Source organism: Phocoena sinus, chromosome 1 (genome assembly GCF_008692025.1).
Source record: "Phocoena sinus isolate mPhoSin1 chromosome 1, mPhoSin1.pri, whole genome shotgun sequence".
NCBI classification, from domain to species: domain Eukaryota; kingdom Metazoa; phylum Chordata; class Mammalia; order Artiodactyla; family Phocoenidae; genus Phocoena; species Phocoena sinus.
In genome coordinates this window covers 6,752,401-6,773,349 of record NC_045763.1, presented here as the reverse complement: position 1 = coordinate 6,773,349, position 20,949 = coordinate 6,752,401, and the positions used below count along the sequence as shown (strand labels likewise).

At 43.2% G+C, this 20,949-nt stretch overlaps 1 protein-coding gene across 3 annotated transcripts in view; it reads left to right on the top strand.

Annotated features, from left to right (window-relative positions):
- The first annotated feature begins 693 nt into the window (after positions 1-693).
- The window catches only part of RERE (arginine-glutamic acid dipeptide repeats), a 429,896-nt gene continuing 409,640 nt past the window's right edge, over positions 694-20,949 (top strand). For all 3 annotated transcript variants that reach the window (XM_032610681.1, XM_032610678.1, XM_032610670.1), the window contains exon 1: positions 694-1,171. The gene's annotated coding sequence lies outside the window, so the exon portion shown is untranslated. The remainder of the gene's footprint in view (positions 1,172-20,949) is intronic.

Here is a 20,949-nt window from a genome sequence, read left to right as displayed (position 1 = left end):
GTGGGATCTTCCTAGACCAGGGCTAAAACCCACGTCCCCTTGCATGGGTAGGCGGATTCTTAACCACCGCGCCACCAGGGAAGCCCCTACCAATTCCTATTTTCTTTTTCTATTTAATCTTTACCATAGACTTATTTTGAAGACGTTAATATGCATCAGAATTTCCAGTCTTTGAGCGAATCGTTCGAACCCACTCCAGGTCCCCCCAGGGATATGAATCCTCATCTTAAGTGGCTGAAAAGGCAAACCGTGACCCTGGTAATAACAGGAGCACTGGGCTCCAGCCAATCCCGCCCCTGGGACCTGCCCGCTGCGCGCCGCGGCCCGGGACCCGCACAAAGACACGGCCGGCGGGGAACCCAGCCCACCGCCAGGCCGCCTCCTGGAGCGCGCGCTCAAGCCGGGCAAGCCGCGGAGCCAGAGCTCTGCCGCTCCCCTCCTTCTTTTCTGCTCATTTTATTAGAAAGAGGGAAAAAAAAAAAAAGAAGAGAGAGAGAGAAAGAGGTAGAGGGAGCGAGCTCGGTCTCAAAGAAGTCCTGCCCCTTCGCCCGCCCTCCGCCTCCCATTGGCCCGGCCTCCTCATGCGTCACGCCGGGCCTCGCCAATGGCGAGGCGCGATACTGCGAGGTGGGCCGGGCCCGAGCGCGGAGTGGGCGGTGGGTCGGTACAGCAGCCCCGCCGCGGCTCGGCCACCATAGCCGAGGCGCCGCCGCTCCTACAGACGCTCGCGAGCCGTTCCCCGCGCTCCTAGCCTCCTCTTCCTCCCGCACGCCCGAAACGCTCGCCCGGCTCGGGTCTCGCCCCCGCCTCCGTGCTCCTCTCCCCTCGCTCGCCTCCCACATTGTCTCTGCCTCGTTTTCTCTCCTACTTGAGGGGGGAAAAAAAAATACACCATCATCCTCCGGGAGCCCCCTCGCCCTCAGAAAAACAAAACCAGACATGAGCCTTGGCTCCCGTTCCTGAAGGACTGGCCGAGCGCGGAGCCTGGTGGAGCCCGCACGGAAGGTCACGGGAGGGAAGCCCCCGCAGACCCCGGCTCTGTCCCCGCGGCCGGCCGGCCCTCGGCCCGAGCCCGGCGGCCCCAGCCCCGCGGGCCTCCCGCCCCGTCCCCCCACTTTCCCAGGAGCCGTTCGAACACACCTCCGTTGATGGTGTAGCGCGTCCGGGGGAGGTAAGTCTCCAAGTTGCCCGCGCGCGGCGTCTGCCCGCTGTTGTGGCCCCTCATCCTGGGCGCGGGCGTGGGGCGGGCCGAGGGCTCGGCATGGAAGCCCGGGTCCCGGGTGGGGGCCGCGCACGGCCGGGGCGGGCGGGAATAAAGGGCCGGGGGCCGCTTGGCCCTGTGCGGGCCAGGTAGCTGTCCCTCTCGCCCGCTGACCCCTGCTCTTTCTTAGCTGCTTAGCCCTGCTCTGGTTTGACTTGTCTGAGGTTAAACTGTTTCATGTGACTAAATCATGGGCTGAACTGGGGGGCGGGGGGCGGGGAGGCGCGGAGGGAGGAAGTCCAGGACCGAAACTGTGAATTTCTTGAATGTTTGTGGATTTGGGGGTCTTGGGGGTTGGACTTTTCTTAAAGTCTCATTTTCACGTTAGGGGAAGATTCTCTCTTTGTGTTCGAAATCTCTAGTCCTCTGCTCTGTGTGGTTCTTGAATTTTAAAACCAAAACTCACTTGCGGCAGCAGAGGGTTCTTACTGTCATGTTTTAGTTCAGCTCTCTGAAGGAGAGTGGCTTTTATTTTTATTAGTATTATATTTTTTAAGGTTTTGGAAAGAAGAAAAAGTAGTTTTACATAGATCATGTGTTGGGAGGGAGAAAGCATTGCAGGTTTCCTTTGAAACTGGTTGCTTGAGAAGTTGTTGAAAGGAAAACAAAATGATTCATTGTTGAATTGTCATTTTCCTCTGCCTCTTTTCCAAGGTTTGCTTACAGTTTTTTTCTGGATTACAGACTTCAAACATTGATTTAAGCAAAATGTGTCCTTGAGAAAATGGGTACTTTAAATGTTTCAGTATGTGTTGCTATTTTAAGGTACATTTAGAAAGTAGTTTTGTATGAATCCTGAAATAGTTTTCTCCAAAGCAATTTTTTAAACACAAAAAAGATAACTAGTAAAAGGGTAACTCGGTGAATTGCACAACAAACATTTTAATGTAACACAAATTAACACGTCCTATGTTTAGATTTGAAGCAGTTTCCATAATTGCTTTCCATTTAAAGAGACCTTTTTGTCTGGTGTACACTGGTTTCTGTAGTCTCAGTCTGTTGGGGGAGGGGAGAGAGGATGGATTTATACAATAGTAAAATCATCTTTGGGTAGCTATTTCCTTTCCTCGATTTGCTTGCTGAGTTAATTCCACCGTAAATTATGAACCAGTTTGGATTTCGAAGGCCTAGGCTGGATGGGAAGCTGGCCTCCAGCTCTCCCTGTTGTTGAGGTCGAAGGGAAAAAAGGCAGAGGCAGACACACACACACACACACACACACACACGCACGCACACACACACACAAAATACCAGGCAGAGGGCTCATTGTTCTTCCATACACACATTCATTCTCTCTCTCCCATATTTGGGACTAGGTTTGCACAGACAAACACAGCTCTTTTTGGGAGAGGGGAGAGGAGATGGAGGAAGGGTGGGTGCTTTTCTTCTTCAATTTTCTTCACCCATCTTCTGTCTGGCCTTTTTTTGCAACCTTGTTGAGAGGCAGAAGAGTACGTCAGAAACTAAAGGACACTCAAAAACATGTTCAGAGACTCCTCTTTTCCATCACCCTTTCTTGCCTTTGCAGCCCTGCTTTCTACTGTTCTTTCTTTTTTGTGCATGTAAAGATAAAATCCCTCATTATATGTCGTGGCCTTATAGTCAGCTTTCGTATTCCTCAGTGCCCCTGACTTTGTTGGAGACAGTGATTTGTTTAGTTCACTGTAACTGTAGTGCATGTGACCAGGGTCGTCTTTTCTAGGTAAAAGTAGATTGTCTCAGTTAAGATGATAAAGATTGTATTTGAGGTTAATAGTTAGCAAAGTGTGTGTGTTTATGTTTTGGTGGTGGTCTGAAGGTTTGATAAGACAGGTATACTGGCTGTTGAGCTCTCTGTGTTTTGTTTTGTATTGTTTTAAAAACTGGGGTTATAAGAAAAGATCTGGTTTTCTGCTTTTGGGGCTAATGTAGAGGCTTCCTGGAACGCTGGACAGGGAATAGGCTGAGAAGAGTACACCTGGGTTAGACCCAGCTCTGGGCCAAGGATGCAGGTTGGTGTGAATATTGTGGGTTGCAGAGTAGCGCCTTCTACTGGTTAATTGCCTTGAAGGATCCAGACGAAGAGGATGGGGGAGGGGATTAACCTCTGAGGCCTAATGCTTTTCTTTTGAAGACAGTTGTAGTGCTTTCCTGCAAATGCCACTTCCCTGAGCTACTAATACAGATGCTCTTTGACAGGCACGGCTGCATTGAGGCTTTTTACATTACTGGCTGTCTTGACATTAATTTGTTCTATTATTAGAAGTATTTGTACATTGTGACTTCCAAGGACTCTGTCTTTTATGAGAAATACAGTTTGCCTTGAAATATTAAAAAAGGTAAGGGGGCTTATTTGTGTTCTTGGTGTCTGAAACTCTACATACTCTAGCAGTCTTTTTATTTATTTATTTGGCTGCGCCGGATCTTAGTTGCAGCATGCAGGATCTTTAGTTGTAGCATGTGGGATGTAGTTCCCTGGCCAGGGATTGAACCCAGGCCCACAGCACTGGGAACTCGGGAGTCTTAGCCAGTGGACCACCAGGGAAGCCCCACACTAGCAGTCTTTGAAAAGTTTTCAGTATCATTAGTAAAAAGTCAAGTAGACCTACCCTATAGAAAAGAAAAATCCCAGCACTGGACCCAGCACTTTTCCCCCAAGATTTAATGGGGGTGGGAGGGGTGGGGGATGGAGGGGTAGGAGAGGAGCTCACTGAAGTCAGCAGTTTTGCATATGTAATAGTGCTGCACTGCAGTAGTGTTTCCAAGAGTCATATAAACAAAATTAAGTCTGATAGGATAAATTGTTCTATGGATTAGAGTAAAAAAAAATGAGTCAAGAGAAGATGCCAAATGAGTATGTACAGATTAATACAGAAGGCCAGATTTCTGCTCAAAGGCTTCTAAACCAAGGTGTAGTTTCAGAGGTAATCTGCTTGATAAATACCTTGAAGAATTCTTATTATAATATGTCCTACCCATCTCAACTGTTTTAAAGTAATGAACTGTTAGAGAGGTTTGCAGTGGTAAGGGAGATTCAGTGTAGAATAAACATCTTCTGTTCCAGACTGGCTGCTCTTAGGAATGTGATTTCTGATTCACTTTGCTTTCAAAGCTTAGAGTGTAATCTCTAAAGCTGTGGATCTTTTACAATGAAATGTGAACAGGTCAAATGTATTATTTATTCAGCAAGAGTAGAGTCAGGTAATTTCAATCCCCTATAGTCTCTGCCAGTGTTTTGTTACAAGGTAACTAGAATAACTGAGAACCAATTCACAACAAGAAGGTAACCTAAATCAAGAAATAAATGCACCAGTTACTTTTTCAACTTTGACTTAATGGTTAGTCATAAAGTTTTTAAAAAGTGAGACAGTAATCATTGTCAGGTCCTGCAACAATTATATGTAATATTGAACAGAAATATGCCAGGTGCTGTAAACACACACACACGAATATGGCTTGTGCCCTTCTAAAAACCAGTGTATGTTGAATATTATTATGGATTTAGTAAGCACTCCTTGCTTTTAAAATTAGTTTTGACTCTCTAACATCTTGTTCAAATCTCAGTAATGAAAATTTACGTAGTAAAATCAGTTGTATATACCAAGTTCTTTGGGGAATTTTGTGCTTTTCTCCTAACGGCTTTTGGCAGCTTCTTTTGTAGTTGATTTAAAGGTTAAGATAGCAGAGAATTCAGGTGTTTGAGTCATTAGTGTAGCACAGCTGTGAACTTCATCACACACACACACACACACACACACACACACACACACACACACACCCTGAAACAATACACTATTGTCTGAGATAATCAGTTTCTGATAATGTGCTCTAGTTCGTTGTAGGATTTTTCAACAACCAGGAATTTCTCTTGAATCATAGTTAAGTAATTGTTAGTAATTAATATCTTGGTAATTATTCCAAATTTGTAGCTCTACTTGTCCTAAGTGTGATTTTGGTGAGCCTGTTGGCTTGTGCTTAGTTTCTTGTCTAAGAGAGTTCTAGTGTTTTTTAAATAATGAGGAGAAAATGGTTAAGATTGCTTAAGACATTTTAGTGAACATTTGACCACAAATAACTCAAATATGCTGAAATACGAAATCTATTTTCTAGATTGGATTTTGTTTGGAATTGTGATTTGTATAACTTATTGGTTTGGCAAGCAACGCAAGGTATAATATGTGTCTGTACGTTAGGTAACAAGGTCAGTAGGACTGCTAATACTGTATGAGGTTTTTTGGTAAGGTGACCTGTTTGTGCTAGTGTAAAATTGTTGTTTTTATTTGGTAAAATTTGCCAGTATGTCAGCAACATACTTAACTGTGGACTATTTCTTTATGTGGTTACGTTACAAAATGATAAGACTTCTAATTCATAGATCACTTGGTATTTGAGGAATTCTTACAGCCTATTTGTCTTGGGCTTTTGCAACAGAAGTTGAGGCTACGGGTCATATCCTGATTTTAAACTAGTTATATACATGTGATTTGTGAGGGTTTTGTACGAGGAGCAGAGAGTCTTCTAAGTTATTCTCACATATTGGGAAAAAGTGGAACAGAAATTTAAACTTCGAGAGGCCTCACGGAAGCACCACAGGTTCAGACGGGTCTTGTGGATGCCAGAATGCTGTTAGGGGTATGGATGCTGCCCAGCTTTAGTGACCCGATTACCGCGTTGCCGCCTCAGTGGGAAGCGTTTGTTGACCGTATACCCTAGCGCCAGGGCAGTGTATGGATGTCCAGACTGTATGTAGCATAAGGACACCACTCATAAGGGCACAGTGTTTGCGCTGTTGGCCTGGACTAACCTGAAGGAGAACTCGTGAGCAAGCGTGGCCGTGCGACATCTCTAGGCAGAGTGTTGGAGCAGCACGGGAGAGCCCCTCCTGCAGAGACCCATTCCAGCACCCATGGCCATGGCCATGGCCACGCTGAGCAGAGACACCTATAGGTGTCCACTGGCTCCCAGAGGTCTGATTCCTGACGCCCTGACTTCTTTGGGCGGTGGGGAGCAGGAGGCGGGTGGAGTTGCCGTGGCACTTAGTGTGTGGCGTGAACACAACTGAGGAGGGTGAGCCAGCTGGAGTGTGGGCATGTGTCTGCATGTATGAATTTGGAGAAGCTGCCTGGGAGGCTCTGGAAACCTCTCCCTTCCTGGGCAGAACCTGGCTACTCTGGGGAAGTGTATCCACGCTAGAACAGCTTGGCTTGATTCCTCATGGGGTGGGTAGACTCTGGCCACTGATTTGAAAACATATTTGGTATATGAAAACATCACTCAGGTGGATTTAAACTAGATGCTTCTGGGACTTCCCTGGTGGCACAGTGGTTTGGAGTCCACCTGCCAATGCAGGGGACACTGGTTCGATCTCTGATCCAGGAAGATCCCACATGCCACAGAGCAACTAAGCCTGCAAGCCACAACTGCTGAGCCCTCGTGCTGCAACTGCTGAAGCCCGCACGCCTAGAGCCCACGCTCTGCAGCAGGAGAGGCCACCGCAATGAGAAACCCGTGCACCGCAGGGAAGAGTGGCCCCTGCTTGCTGCAACTGGAGAAAGCCCATGCGCAGCAACGAAACCCCATGCAGCCAAAAACAATAAATAAATAAAAATAAATACATTTAAAAAAGAGAAAAAATTAAAAAAAAATAAACTAGATGCTCCTTATTAAAGGCAGAGCCTGTGTTCCTCCTGCCCATTCACTCCTCTTTCCATTCCCTCTCCCTTTCTGGGTAGGTCATTGAATGTGACTGAAGGGGCATCACCTGGCTGAGATCCTGCTGTCTCTGGCAGGGCCATCACATAAGGGTGTTCAGGTTGAACAATAATAACTTAAATTTCTTATTGAAGAAAGGTGTTCTTTTCCTGCACAAGGCACTAAACAGCCAGAGCTTGCCCACCTGATCCTCTACTCTTCACTCAACTGTTTTATCTCTGGTTTCTTCGTGTCTTTGTCCCTCTGCTTCCACTTCCACTAAGGACACTTTTTTTTTTTTTTGGTACGCGGGCCTCTCACTGTTGTGGCCTCTCCCGTTGCAGAGCACAGGCTCCGGATGCGCAGGCTCAGCAGCCATGGCTCACGGGCCCAGCCGCTCTGCGGCATGTGGGATCTTCCAGGACCGGGGCACGAACCCGTGTCCCCTGCATCGGCAGGCGGACTCTCAACCACTGCGCCTCAAGGGAAGCCCAGGACCCTTAATATATTTAACATTTCCCAAGAAAGAAGATCTGATAGGTTGTTAGTTATCATCACTGTTGGTAAAGGGTTTGGGATCAGACCGCCTCTTAAGCTGCCTGCCTACCTTCTCGATGGCGGGGTGCTCACGCCAGCTCTCATGAGGCGCACAGTAGGAGCTGAGGGGATGGAAGGCATTCTGAGCCATGGCCTATGGAAAGGAAATTTTTTTTCTTCTTTTCTATCCTATGATGCTTTTTCCATCTTCATTTTCCCTGACATCTGGTGCAGCTGTTGTTGCTTTTGCTAGCTTATCTAAGTTTATTTTCCTTTAAGAAACTGTACATAATCATCAGTGGTAGTCAGTTATGTTCTCTTTTTTAGGTGAGATCATTTTATTAAATTTGTCTTGTTTTATTTCTTGTGAATCTCCTCATCTACTTGTCTACCTACCTGCTTACCCAATTTGGTGTTTCCCAAACTATGTTCATGGCATACTGAAATGCTGCAAGTATTTTAACTGTTCTAAGGTCAAATAAATGTATAATGCATGTTAGCACCCTAAAGCCTTAAAAACTTAGGACTGTGGTATGTAGAGGGTTTTTGTTTGTTTGTTTTTCCCTTCCCCAAAGAATACCTGTGATGTTTTAATGAGAACCACTATTCTGTAGAACAGTTTGAGAAACACATGTGAAGCTAATCCTTTCTTAATCAAGTGGCTTGTCCTTTTTTCCTTAATAATGAAGAAGTCAGTTCTGGGTGTTACTGTTATAATGCTTTGCCACTCTCTACTGTTTTTCTTCAAGCAAGTTTTCCACTTTAGTCTTTCCAAGGGTGCAACATAACTACTATTTCCACCTTAATACATTTGTCATTCTGGAGTTACTTTTGATTGTTGCATCTGTTATCCCTCATTCCATCTTGTAATCAGGTCAAATCAATATTTTTCTTTTTTACCCTGCTCCAGTAGCTATACTCTTATTCAAGATATAATCACTTCATTTTTGGATAACTGCAGTCAGTTGTATAAGCACTGGTCTTTTTACAAATAATAAACAAAAACAGGTACTTAACTATGCAGTTCACTGAAGTAAGCCTTATAGGCATGTAAAGGTGAAGAGAGCAGCCTTCTAGAAATTTTCTCTATACTGGCCATCGGTGTACATTTAACTGTTAGAAGATAAAGGTAAGTGTTTTAGGGGATAAACAACAAGGTTCTACTGTATAGCACAGGGAACTATATTCAGTATCCTGTGATAAGCCATAATCGAAAAGAATGTGAAAAAGAATATATATAAATGTATAATGGAATCCCTTTGCTGTACAGCAGAAGTTAACACAACATTGTAAATCAACTGTACTTCAATAAAATTAAAAAAAGATATTTTAGAGACACAAAATATTCTGGGGTTGTATCAGTTATGTATTGCAGCCTAACACATTACCTCAGAACTTGGTGACAGCACAGTAAAATTCATTATCTCACAGTTTCTGTGGTCAGTAGTCTGGGAGTGGCCTAGTTGAGTGGTTCTGGCTCAGAGGGCTCTCCTGAGGTTGCAGTTAGGATGCAGCTGGAGCTGCCATCATCTGAAGGCTTGATCGGGGCTGGAGGCTCCGCTTCCAGGTGACTCACTCGCTGCGCTGTGGGAAGAAAGGCCTCTGCAAGAAGCCTTGGTTGCTTGCCACATAGACCTTTCCATATGGTTACCTGTATGACCTCATTACATGGCATTTGGCTTCCCCCAGAATGAGAGGAGGGAGGGGAAAGAGAGAAAGCGAGGAGGAAGTTTTTTATGGCCTCATCTCAGAAGTCACACACTGTCACTTCCATCACTTCCATTAGTTAGAATCAAGTCACTAAGTCCAGCCCACAGGCAAAGAGAAGGGAGTTAAGATGCAGCTCTTGAAGGGAGGAGTATCAAAGAATTTGTAGATTTTAAAACTACTACGGGGGGGGCTTCCCTGGTGCCTCAGTGGTTAAGAATACGCCTGCCAATGCAGGGGACACGGGTTTGAGCCCTGGTCCGGGAAGATCCCACATGCCACGGAGCAGCTAAGCCTGCGCGCCACAACTACTGAAGCCCACACGCCACAACTACTGAAGCCCTTGTGCCTATAGCCCGTGTTCCACAACAAGAGAAGCCACCGCAATGAGAAGCCCATGCACTGCACCGAAGAGTAGCCCCCCGCTCACTGCAACTAGAGAAAGCCCACGTGCAGCAACGAAGACACAATGCAGCCAAAAATAAATAAATAAATAGATTAAGAAGAAAAGCTATCACAGGGGTTCAAAGGAGAGCGATATAGAAGATTAAAAAAAGCCTTCCCCTTTGATTAGTTATCTTCAAGAAGTGCTTTACTTTAACTAGCAGGTAGTTGCTGGTTCTAAGAGGAGAGAGATGTGACCATAACCTCACATTATTCATCTTCTCTCTCTGCCTTTGTTGAGATATCATTTATTTCCTACCTTCTTTCTGTTGTAGTTCCATCAGATTTCATCTATTTCAGTTAAAACTGTGCTTAGGACACACTGCCTTAAGTTGTTTTGGTTTGGCTACTCATATTTCCTAGCAATTAAGTACCTTCAGTTCTTTAACCTTTTCACTCATTTTATCACTTCATATCTTGTATCAATGTTTATTCTTTGCATTTGTATCTCATTGTTAATCATGTTCTTTCCATTAGATTGTAAAGCCCTTGGAAGCAGAAAGCTTTCCTGTAACTATACCAGTATGTATGCTCACATGTAGAATGGGATGTATTCTAAAAGACACATTTCATGGTGTCTTAAGATGCCGTCAGTAGTAAGATGCACCATATTTTATGTACCACTAAGAAATAAAATGCTGCCAATTAAACTATGTAAGACCTGTCCCAGTTCTCATGACTTAGAAATGTGAAACATCGTGTGCCTTAGAACCATTGAAATTTGGCCATCTATTTAGGCCGTCTTTCTTTTCACAACTGTGTATTCCTTGGAGGTCATTTCTGAAGGTAGATTTTAGAGCAGATTATTCCCTCCCATTGAAACAGTGTTGTGGGTGGTGTCCCGTCTAACGTGCTGCGCCCAGCAGTGTATTGAAAGCAGGTGCTTCCATAACCCATAGTCGCTGTAGTTCTAGTTCCCAGAGTAGGTATACCTATTACATGTTTTGATTTATAATTTACTGTGTGTTTTATATGTATATAATACAAAAATACCGGCTTACTGCATCATCAGTTTGACTTAAAATGTCAGCTTTATTTTAAATATTGGTGTTCGCATGGTTCTGTCCATTAACTCCTCCCTCAGCGCTGTCTTCCAGAGTGACCTCATTCCACCTAGTGCTTCCAACCTGCAGGTTTATAAATACAGCCCTGATCTCTCTTCTGAGATCTGGACCCATGTTGCCCTCTGTCTCCTCGGATGTCTTCTGGGCACCGAGCCTCAAAATTTACCAATCTGTATTTGTCCACCCATAACTATTATACTATTGTAGCAAAGTAGTTAAGACCTCTAGACTCAATTTCCAGCTTTCTGCTTATTAACTCTGACTTTAGGCAAGTTACTTACTTTCCGTGGCTCAGTTTCCTCATCTGCAATGTAGGGGTAATAATAGTACTCATAAATTTGTTGTGAGGACCAGTGTAATTAGTACATATAAAGTGCTTAAAATGTCTCTGGTAACTAATAAGTGCTCAGTGTTAGCCTAATTTTAAAAATAATTCCTGTTATCATTGTCATCCATAGATCTAGCTTTCCACTATGTCCTGTTTCTTTATCTGCAACACTCAACAACTACGAGATATGTAGGAGCAATGGGTCAACTCTAGAGGGTTCAAATAAATTCTAAGTCAGCAACATAAAGTTTTTACTATTCCTTGAATATAGGAAATGCTACAGAACAGTACATGATTAAATGTAAAGTGAATGACATAGACCAGAAAGTATCGGTGAGGTTTGGGGGTGTTAATGAATAATCAGACGTCATAACTTAGCTGTACCTCTTCCTTGTGATGTTCCTAAAGGAGATTTATGTAAGTAGAATAATGGCAAGTGGGAAATTCAAAGTATTATTTTATTATTAATTGGGCTTTTGGCCAAAATACCAACACAGAGCTGGGTTGGGGTGTGTATTGCTTAAACTTAAAGCCTAGGCAGGGGACCTCCCTTCCTCCTAAATCTCGCCGACTCACTCCTCTGGCTGGCCACTGTACCAAAGACCCAAACGTTAGTCTTCTAGAGCGTGTGTGAGAGAGACGAGCAGGAGCATGACGGCCATCCCTGAGCATATATGTGTGTAACTTTCAATCTGCAATTAATATTCGAACTTATAAACAAGTCCAGTCAGTGTTGTGGACTGTGACCCCATCAGATTAATACTCCCTCCTCTTAGAGAGGTTCAGGAAGGTAGGATATGGAGAGAGAGAGGCGCGTCTTGTTGGTCCACCTTCAGCTCTCTAGTGAGCTTGGTTTAATGGCCTGTGAAAAATAACCAAAAACAGTTGGTTGGCTATCGGTGTAGCAGCCCTACATTCTGACTTTTTTTTAGATCAGCCCCTGGGACCTGGGGGGAGGTGCAAAGTATTTTTCAAATTTAAGGATAAGGTTACTCTCTGAGATGAAATTAATGAGAAATGTCATGTGATAAATAAGATTTGCCATTTGGAAAAGTGGCCCACCATTAATGATAGCTACTGTGGCATTTCGGTAATGTGCTGATTTTAATTTTGGAAATGGGAGTGTAATCTTTGAGGAATATGATTATATATAATTATGTTAACAGAGCAGAACTGAAGCCTAATCATATTATGCTCAGTCTGAAACAAGACTGTGACGACAGATGGGGGATGATTAACTTGGAGGTTAGAAAAGAGGCACCTGGAGTGTGCCTTCAGATTTTGCAACCTCAGGTACATTGTTCAGGTAGACTGCAGGAGGGCAGAGTTCAGTGTTCCTTGCATCTAACACGTGAGGAACGCCGTAGGTATTCATTCACTTGTTGAATGACTGAATGAATAATTTTATTGTGTAATATTATTGATGTTGATGATAAAGGAGATTTGGCTTCATCTCTTAACCCCAGAACATATTCAGGAAGCTGATTTCTGGACAAATTCTTGATAATGACATTACAAAATAAATAAATAAATTTATTTATTTATTTTTGGCTGTGTTGGGTCTTCGTTGCTGTGCGCGGGCTTTCTCTAGTTGTGGCGAGCGGGGGCTACTCTTTGTTGTGGTGCACAGGCTTCTCATCACGGTGGCTTCTCTTGTTGCGGAGCATGGGCTCTAGGTGTGCGGGCTTCGGTAGTTGTGGCACGTGGACTCAGCAGTTGTGGCTCGCGGGCTCCAGAGCACAGGCTCAGTAGTTGTGGTGCACGGGCTTAGTGGCTCCATGGCATGTGGGATCTTCCCAGACCAGGGCTCGAACCCGTATCCCCTGCATTGGCAGGCAGATTCTTAACCACTGCATCACCAGGGAAGCCCAAACATTTGATTCTTATCATTTATAAATTAGAAAACTGTGCACACATCTTTTAGCTATTAATATATTGAGGAATGCTTTTATAAACAGTTTATTAATATTCTTTAAGATATCTAGCTTTATAAAACATCTGCATTTTTCTTTAGTATTTTATCTGTAATGGCTTAGCACCTTTTTCATAGCTTAGTGAGAATTTTATTTTATTTATTTTATTTTTTGTTTTTGCGGTACGTGGGCCTCTCACTGTTGTGGCCTCTCCTGTTGCAGAGCACAGGCTCCGGACGCGCAGGCTCAGCGGCCATGGCTCATGGGCCCAGCCGCTCCGCGGCATGTGGGATCTTCCCGGACCGGGACATGAACCCGTGTCCCCTGCATCGGCAGGCGGACTCTCAACCACTGCGCCACCAGGGAAGCCCTTAGTGAGAATTTTGGAGTCTTTATGGAATCCTTAAGCAGTTTTTACATTATGAAAAAACTCTAATAACTTGGTTTATCGGTATGCTTGAAACAGTCTGTAAGTTTCTTGATAATGAACAATGACTTTTCTTCTCACAACTCGGGAGAAATTTAATTTTGTAAGTCATAGGACACAGTTTATCTTTCTGTTGGTTGTCGTATTTTCTTTGCCGCAGCATACATGTACACAGTGTGCAGTTGTATAATTGACATACCAGTTACTTCTGTCAACTTAGACCCAAAGTTATGAATGTGTCATAAAGTTATAGTGTCCAAGAACTTCTTAAAACCCTGTGTTAAGAAATTGATCATAGTGATTGCCTTTTAAGGAGGCATGGTAGGGCACTGGGGAGGGGGATGGAGAGAGAGGGAGCCTTACTTTTCATACTCCTACTGTTTGTCATGTATAAATATTATATAAATACATAAGAAAAAGCTGTGCTTTTTATTTTTAGATTCTTGCCATGCTTTTGTTATTAGATGCTATAGTAACACATCAGGTTAATTTATGTATGAACTGGGGTATACACAATGACGTATACACCAGTTGTGTGCCTTTGAAGAATTTTCTCACCAATGAGAATAAGACGTGCACAGTGGAGTACTAGGTAGAGGAAAGTACCTCAAGGTGTTGGTGCTGTGGTTTAAGAAAGAGAATTAGCTCTGGCTGGAGGCCTTAGGGAAGATGTGGTGTAGGAGGAGGTGTTTAACCTGTGTTTTGAAGGATTGACAGGATTTGGACATGTGATAAGTAGCTAAGAGGATTTCAGGCAGGAAATGTCATGGAGCAAAGGCACAAAGTCTGGAAAACATGGGAAATGGTACATTTGCTGCTTCTATGATGAGGATTATTAAATTGTGTTTCAATTTCCCTTTTTTTTTTTTTTTTTTTTTTTTTGCGTTACGCGGGCCTCTCAATGTTGTGGCCTCTCCCGCTGCGGAGCACAGGCTCCGGACGCGCAGGCCCAGCGGCCATGGCTCACGGGCCCAGCCGCTCCGCGGCATGTGGGATCCTCCCGGACCAGGGCACGAACCCGTGTCCCCTGCATCGGCAGGCGGACTCTCAACCACTGCGCCACCAGGGAAGCCCCAATTTCCTTTTTTTAAAAAAAGTCTTTAAAAATGTTCTGTAGCAGGTGCAGGCAGACGTAGTTCTTTCAACTCAGGTAATTTATGTTTGAAGCTGTTGCTGGTAGCAGTTCCAATCAGATCGCAGGAGCATTTTGGAGGAGGAGTCCTTTGGGCTGATTTCTCTAAGGAAGAACAGACTGGTTCGGCTGGAACAGTAGAGCACTGGAAAGACAGGGGTCATTGCATGGGGAGACTTAACACCAGGGTGAGACTATTTGAGAGCCTGATGCATTGTAATTAAATATACGTTGTAATTATAAAATTAATGTATACTCACTATAATTGATTCATACTGTTCAAGAAGAGTAGTGCCCACTCCCCCAATATTCTTCTAGACATTTCCTATGCATGTATAAGCACATGTGTATGTGCTATACATACTATCTTGAATTTTGCTTTTTACTTAATACTCCAATCACACATTTTTCAAGTCAATGGTAATTATACCTCGTCTTTCTTTTAAAAAAAAATCTGCATAGTGGGGCATTGTGTGGATGCATACTTTAATTTCCTGTTGATGGACACTTAGATTGATTCTGGCTTGCTTTTTTTAATCCTTGTACCTGTACAATTGCATAGATGTATCTGTAGGGTAAATTTTTAGAAGTGGAATTGCTGCAGCAATAGGTGTGTGCGTTTTTAATTTTCAGAGCTGTGAATAAATTGTCCTCCAAGATGTGCCAGTGTACACAGAGTGTTTTAGGGTTTAGATTTCCTTATCTTATCACCAGCCCTGGACATTATGAAAGTTCTTGATCTTTGGTAATCTGATAGGTGAAAAATGTACAATATTTTATTTTAATTTGCATCTTAGACCATGAATGAAGTTAATGATCTTTTTATATATCAGAATTTTAAAATACACATTTTTGTTGTCTCTCAGTAGTAGAGCTGGATGGTTTATGTTATATGGATCGCTTCTTTCCAAGTACCATTTATTTGTTTATTTAAAAAATAACTTTACTGAGATATAATTCACATACTGTAAAGTTTACCCTTTTAAAGTATACATTTTGTGGGTTTTACTCATTTGTTTTAAAATTGAGTGCCAACCATTGCTTTATTATTTGTAGTAAACAACTATCAAGCTGAACTTGAGGTCCTCTCTTTTCTTTCCAAGCTCATCAGCACATTAGGCCCAAAACAGGAAATGGGAAATGCAACTTTTCTTGTTATTTTTCCAGTGTATAGGCCTCTCTTACCTGAGGGTACAGTTGGGCTAGCTGGGTTCCAAATGGAATTATGCATGACAACTGCCTTGGAATCTCAGTGCTTTGGTACTGGATGGGGAGTGATTTCTTTTAAATAACTTGTAGTTGAAACTGATTTCCAACTGCTAAAGGTGACACAAACTTTTCGACTTTTTCTGAAATTAAAAAAAATACGAAATCTGAAGTGTAAAAGCTTTTGAGGTAAAAAGATTAAAAAAATATGGTAAGTCAGTTTTTTTACGTGGGTGAGTCAACTCCTTTGTAGTTACTATAGTCATTTTTTATTTCAGAGATTTCTTGTTATATACTAAAGTGTGTGTGTGATGAGATGGTTACACTGCTTCACTTTAAGAACAGTGGTGATCTGGCTTGTGTGTGTTTCTGTTATGTTTCACAGGTATTTTCTTGTGGAGAAAAGCATGCTGGCAACTGTCAGACTGATTTTTTTGAGCAAAATCTTTCTGTCCTCTAGCATTGACTCCCATCTAGTAGAGTCCCAGGTAGCTCCTGTCCAAGGACTATTACAGAATAGTAGCTCTTATTACTGGTCATATCTGGGACCCTCATCTGTATGGTTGTTCCACTTGGGGAAAGATGTTGACAGAGTCTTATAATGATTTTCTATTGATTTTGATAGAACTCAGTTATTCTTTACTTTGAGTTTTATAAAGTAATGCTTTAAACATTTAGTTTCCTATTCTTCTTAGTAAAATGTCCTTAAAACTGTGATTCTTTTGCACTTTAATCCCCTCATCTTCTATTATTTCTCCATATTTTTATGCTTCTTCTGTTTGGAAAGTTGTTTTTGACTGGTTTGGTTTTAGTCCTTTAAAGTGTCTCCTCTTTTTCTCCCTTGACATCTCTTTTCTTGTTAACAGTCTTTTCAAGTTTTAGGATTTTTCCTACCATAAAGTCCCTTGGCCTTTGGCTTGTAGTTTTGATTAAAGTGGATTTTTTTTTCTTGGGCTTTTAATTAGATTTTCTTTTCCTTTAGCTCTTCATAGGGAGATTGAAGATGGTGCTGACTGACACTCGGGTCAGTGGCATGATTACTTAGGGTGAGACTAATATGAACACTGAGTGGCTTGAATATCGCATTTATCTTAATTTATGTATGTTTCCATTTATACTTGAGGGCAGTTTCTTGGCTTAGAAGCACTGTCCTAAAAAAATACCCAAATAAAATTCTTGTGTGCTGTGTGCATTTGGGTCAAGGTGAGATATGAGAACTGGGCGACCTTTGGGGAAACTGTTTATAACCCTAGAAATAATGTTTTGCTGATATGTGATGTTGCTTTGATAGGAGAGAATAATTGGGTCTTTTAAACACACTGTACGTGCTGTGTAATTCATGTTCTTTCTTGCTTCACCAAAATGTCCTGAACCATGACAACCAATGAGCATTATAAATAAGCTTGATTAGGTAGTGTGAGAGGACCTGGATCTGAATCCACCTGTACCATGGGTTCGAAGGGTGATGAAGTGCCGTACTTCCTCAGCTGTCGAATGGGGACTGTAGTACATCAACTGAAATGAAAAAATTGATATGGAAGTAAATTGAAAAAATAAACTCTACAAATCTGGGGGCTTCCCTGTTGGCGCAGTGGTTAAGAATCTGCCTGCCAATGCAGGGGACACGTGTTCGAGCCCTGGTCCTGGAAGATCCCACAGGCTGTGGAACAGCTAAGCCCGTGCGCAACAACTACTGAGCCCGTGCTCTAGAGCTCAAGAGCCACAACTGCTGAGCCTGCGCGCCACAACTACTGAAGGCCGCACGCCTAGAGCCCACGCACCGCAACGAAGAGTAGACCCCGCTCTCCGCAACTAGAGAAAACCCGTGCGCAGCAATGAAGGCTCAATGCAGTCAAAAATAAATAAATGAAATAAATAAATTTATTAAAAAAAAACCTCTACAAATCTGAAGTACTTCAGTTATTGTTTTCTTTCTCAGGAGCCTAGGCTATTGCAGCTCACAACCCTTACTTAATCTAGCAGTATTTATCTTCTGTAATGTTACTTCTAGAGAAACCCACTGTTTTCTTGATGTATTTCTTATACAAACACTACATGCAGGTGTATTTGTTGTAGATGTTTTCATGCAGTTACTGCTAAGTGCTCAGTGAGTGTTCAGCTGTAGTAGAGAACTTAGATGTCCTAAAATAAAATTTTTGTTTTCATTTTATGACAAGAGACATCAAAAATACATTTTATGAGAGTGATAATGCATTGCCTTTTTCTTCTTTTTTAATAAACGCAGCAACTTAAAAATCTCAGAGATCTGTAAATATATTTTTTGGTGGAAAAATATAACGAGGATGGCATCAATAGGTTGTTTGACTTAGGGGATAGGAGCAGGTAGCAGTTTTTCCTGCCACCTCAGTCACAGGCCTGTGAACTTTTAATGTTAAGATCTAGAGAGAGCATTGTTAGCATGTGGCCCCTGAAATGGTTTAAGAAGCTGTTTAAGTTGGTTATTCCAGTCTAACCGCTCAGGAAGGAAGCTTTGAAGTTTTTTTTACTTTCTGGGAGTCAAAGATTAATTTGTAATTAAAACTTAAGGGCTTCCCTGGTGGCGCAGTGGTTGGGAGTCCGCCTGATGATGCAGGGGACACGGGTTCGTGCCCCGGTCCGGGAAGATCCCACATGCCGCGGAGCGGCTGGGCCCGTGAGCCATGGCCGCTGAGCCTGCGCGTCCGGAGCCTGTGCTCTGCAACGGGAGAGGCCATAACAGTGAGAGGCCTGCGTATCGCAAAAAAAAACCCAAAACAAAACATACAAAAAACAACAGTTAGTATGGGTCTCTCCCCCTCCCCTTTTAAAAAATGGTCCTGAGTCACCGGAGAGTTGTCTGGTTAAGTGCTTACTTTTCCCATGAGGTGTTCAGATAATTGGTTTTCTCATTTGGTTTGGATATTTGGGGTAATTTCTCCCCTTACAAATCAAATTCCGTGGGAACGAGTCATATTTTTATCACTCCTGGAGAAGAATACTGGTGGCATCAAATTCCTTGCATTCCCAAAGTCCATTTTGCTTGGATCTTGCCTGCCTTCTTGTAGTTTTCTAGAACGCTGATTGCCAGTCTTGCGGATGTGGGGCTGGCTTTCATATCCAAGGCATCCTTTGAGGCTATTGAAGGACCGTAGAGGATGGAAATGTTAAGGTTGCAAAGTGCTTGCGGAGTACCACACGCTGCAGATGTGCTTGCTGCAGTGATTCTTTTTTTTTTTTTTTTTTTGCGGTACGTGGGCCTCTCACCGCTGTGGTCTCTCCCGTTGTGGAGCACAGGCTCCGGACGCGCAGGCCCAGCGGCCATGGCTCATGGGCCTAGCCGCTCCGCGGCATGTGGGACCTTCCTGGACTGGGGCACGAACCCGTGTCCCCCGCGTCGGCAGGCGGACTCTTAACCACTGCGCCACCAGGGAAGCCCGCTGCAGTGATTCATGACCCTCGGAAATTTACGCCTTTGATACTGTTGTCATGAAGGTGGGCCTCAGCCCCCTCTGCGCATTGCTTAGAAATGATTCACTTTTAGCTCCCAATATAAAAGTGGACCCCTGCTTCTCTGAGGTACCCCTCCCCTGCCCCTTCACAGCATCTTTAAACCTTCTTAAAACTGAGAGAAAATACTAGGTGTAAGACGTCACTAAAAAGAATACAACCTCTGGGGGAAGTGTTAAGAGAATTGAATGTTGGGCTTCCCTGGTGGCTCAGTGGTTAAGAATTGGCCTGCCAATGCGGATTGGGACACGGGTTCGAGCCCTGGTCTGGGAAGATCCCACATGCTGTGGAGAAACTAAGCCCGTGTGCCACAACTTCTGAGCCTGCGAGCCACAACTACTGAAGCCCACATGCCACAACTAGTGAAGCGCACATGCCTAGAGCCTGTGCTCTGCAACAAGAGAAGCCACCGCAATGAGAAGCCCACGCACCACAACAAAGAATAGCCCCAGCTCGCTGCAACTAGGGAAAGCCCACATGCAGCAAGCAACGAAGACCCAGCACAGCCAAAAATCAATCAGTCAATTAATTAAAAAAAAAAAAAAAGAATTGAATGTTGCTAAAGCACCAAGAAGGGAGGAGGTGGACCTATTTTGAGCTCGTCTGCTACACCTGTTTAGTTTAGAAAACTTCGGTTTCACTTTAGACACAGTGAGAATCATCTGTCTTCTTTTAGGAGGTAATTGTCTAGGGGTAACTGTATGTGCACTGTGGCACAGTCACTGCAGGACCACTTACAGAGATGCTCTGTGGAGGGCTTTAGCCTCCTGCTCATGGTATTACTGAAAAAGGAACTGTGGCCGTTTGACGTAATTCTGGACAGGAGACCTGTTGTTTGTATTACGTTGAATTAGAGGTCAGTATTTGAATTTCTCAGTTTTAGTGGATATTATAAGAGAAAGGTCCATAAGAATAACAGATGGCTATGAAATTAGCCAAACACAGTTATAAGTATATTTCCGAGATGAGGTAAACCTGTTGTGACTACCTGGTTTCTGCTGGTTTCTGTGAATTACTGACCTGACGTGTGTTTTTAGATGTGTTGAAAAAGTTGTACAACTTGGTACTTTTTCAATTATAAACTTAATGGGTTATGAAAAGATATAACCTGAATTTCATTACGTGAAGAAGGTGCCCTTCTGATTTATCTTTTTCTGTGAAGCTTCACCTTTTCTGTTGGTGATGAATTCTGGGAGAGAATTGTTTTAAGTTTATAGTGATGATGTACTTTACTTATCCTTAAATGGTTTCTGACAAAGGTTTTTTTCCCTTCATACTTTGTTTTGCTTGATTTTTAGAGAATTATTGGTTTGTAACTAATGTCTTTTTCTCAAATACAGTGTGTTCCCTTTTCTTCCCCTGTGATTCCCATGGATGTGTTTAACTTGAAAAAAAGAGATTTCAGAATGATCATACTTTCCACGTACCTTACTAATCATGAAAAGGAAAGCTCAATCTTGTTTTTCTGAAAGGATAAGGTGATTAGTAAGTGAAATGTAATGATTCTTATAGAAATGATCTGTAATTTAAGGCTGTACCTTCTAGGAGGCTGCTCTCAGCTAAGTCTCCTTTTCTCCGGGCAGTTGGCGTTTGGTAAGGGAGCATCTGAGTGGTACATTGGGCTTGTCGACAGTAATTTTTAGTGTCTCTTGCAGGGCACTGTACTAGGCCGTGGGAGCTCAAAGATGAGTAAGGAGTGTCCCTGCTCTCAACAGAGTTCTTGAGCAAAAGGAGGGAGCAGATATGAATAAATCACTAAAATACAGTCTGAAAG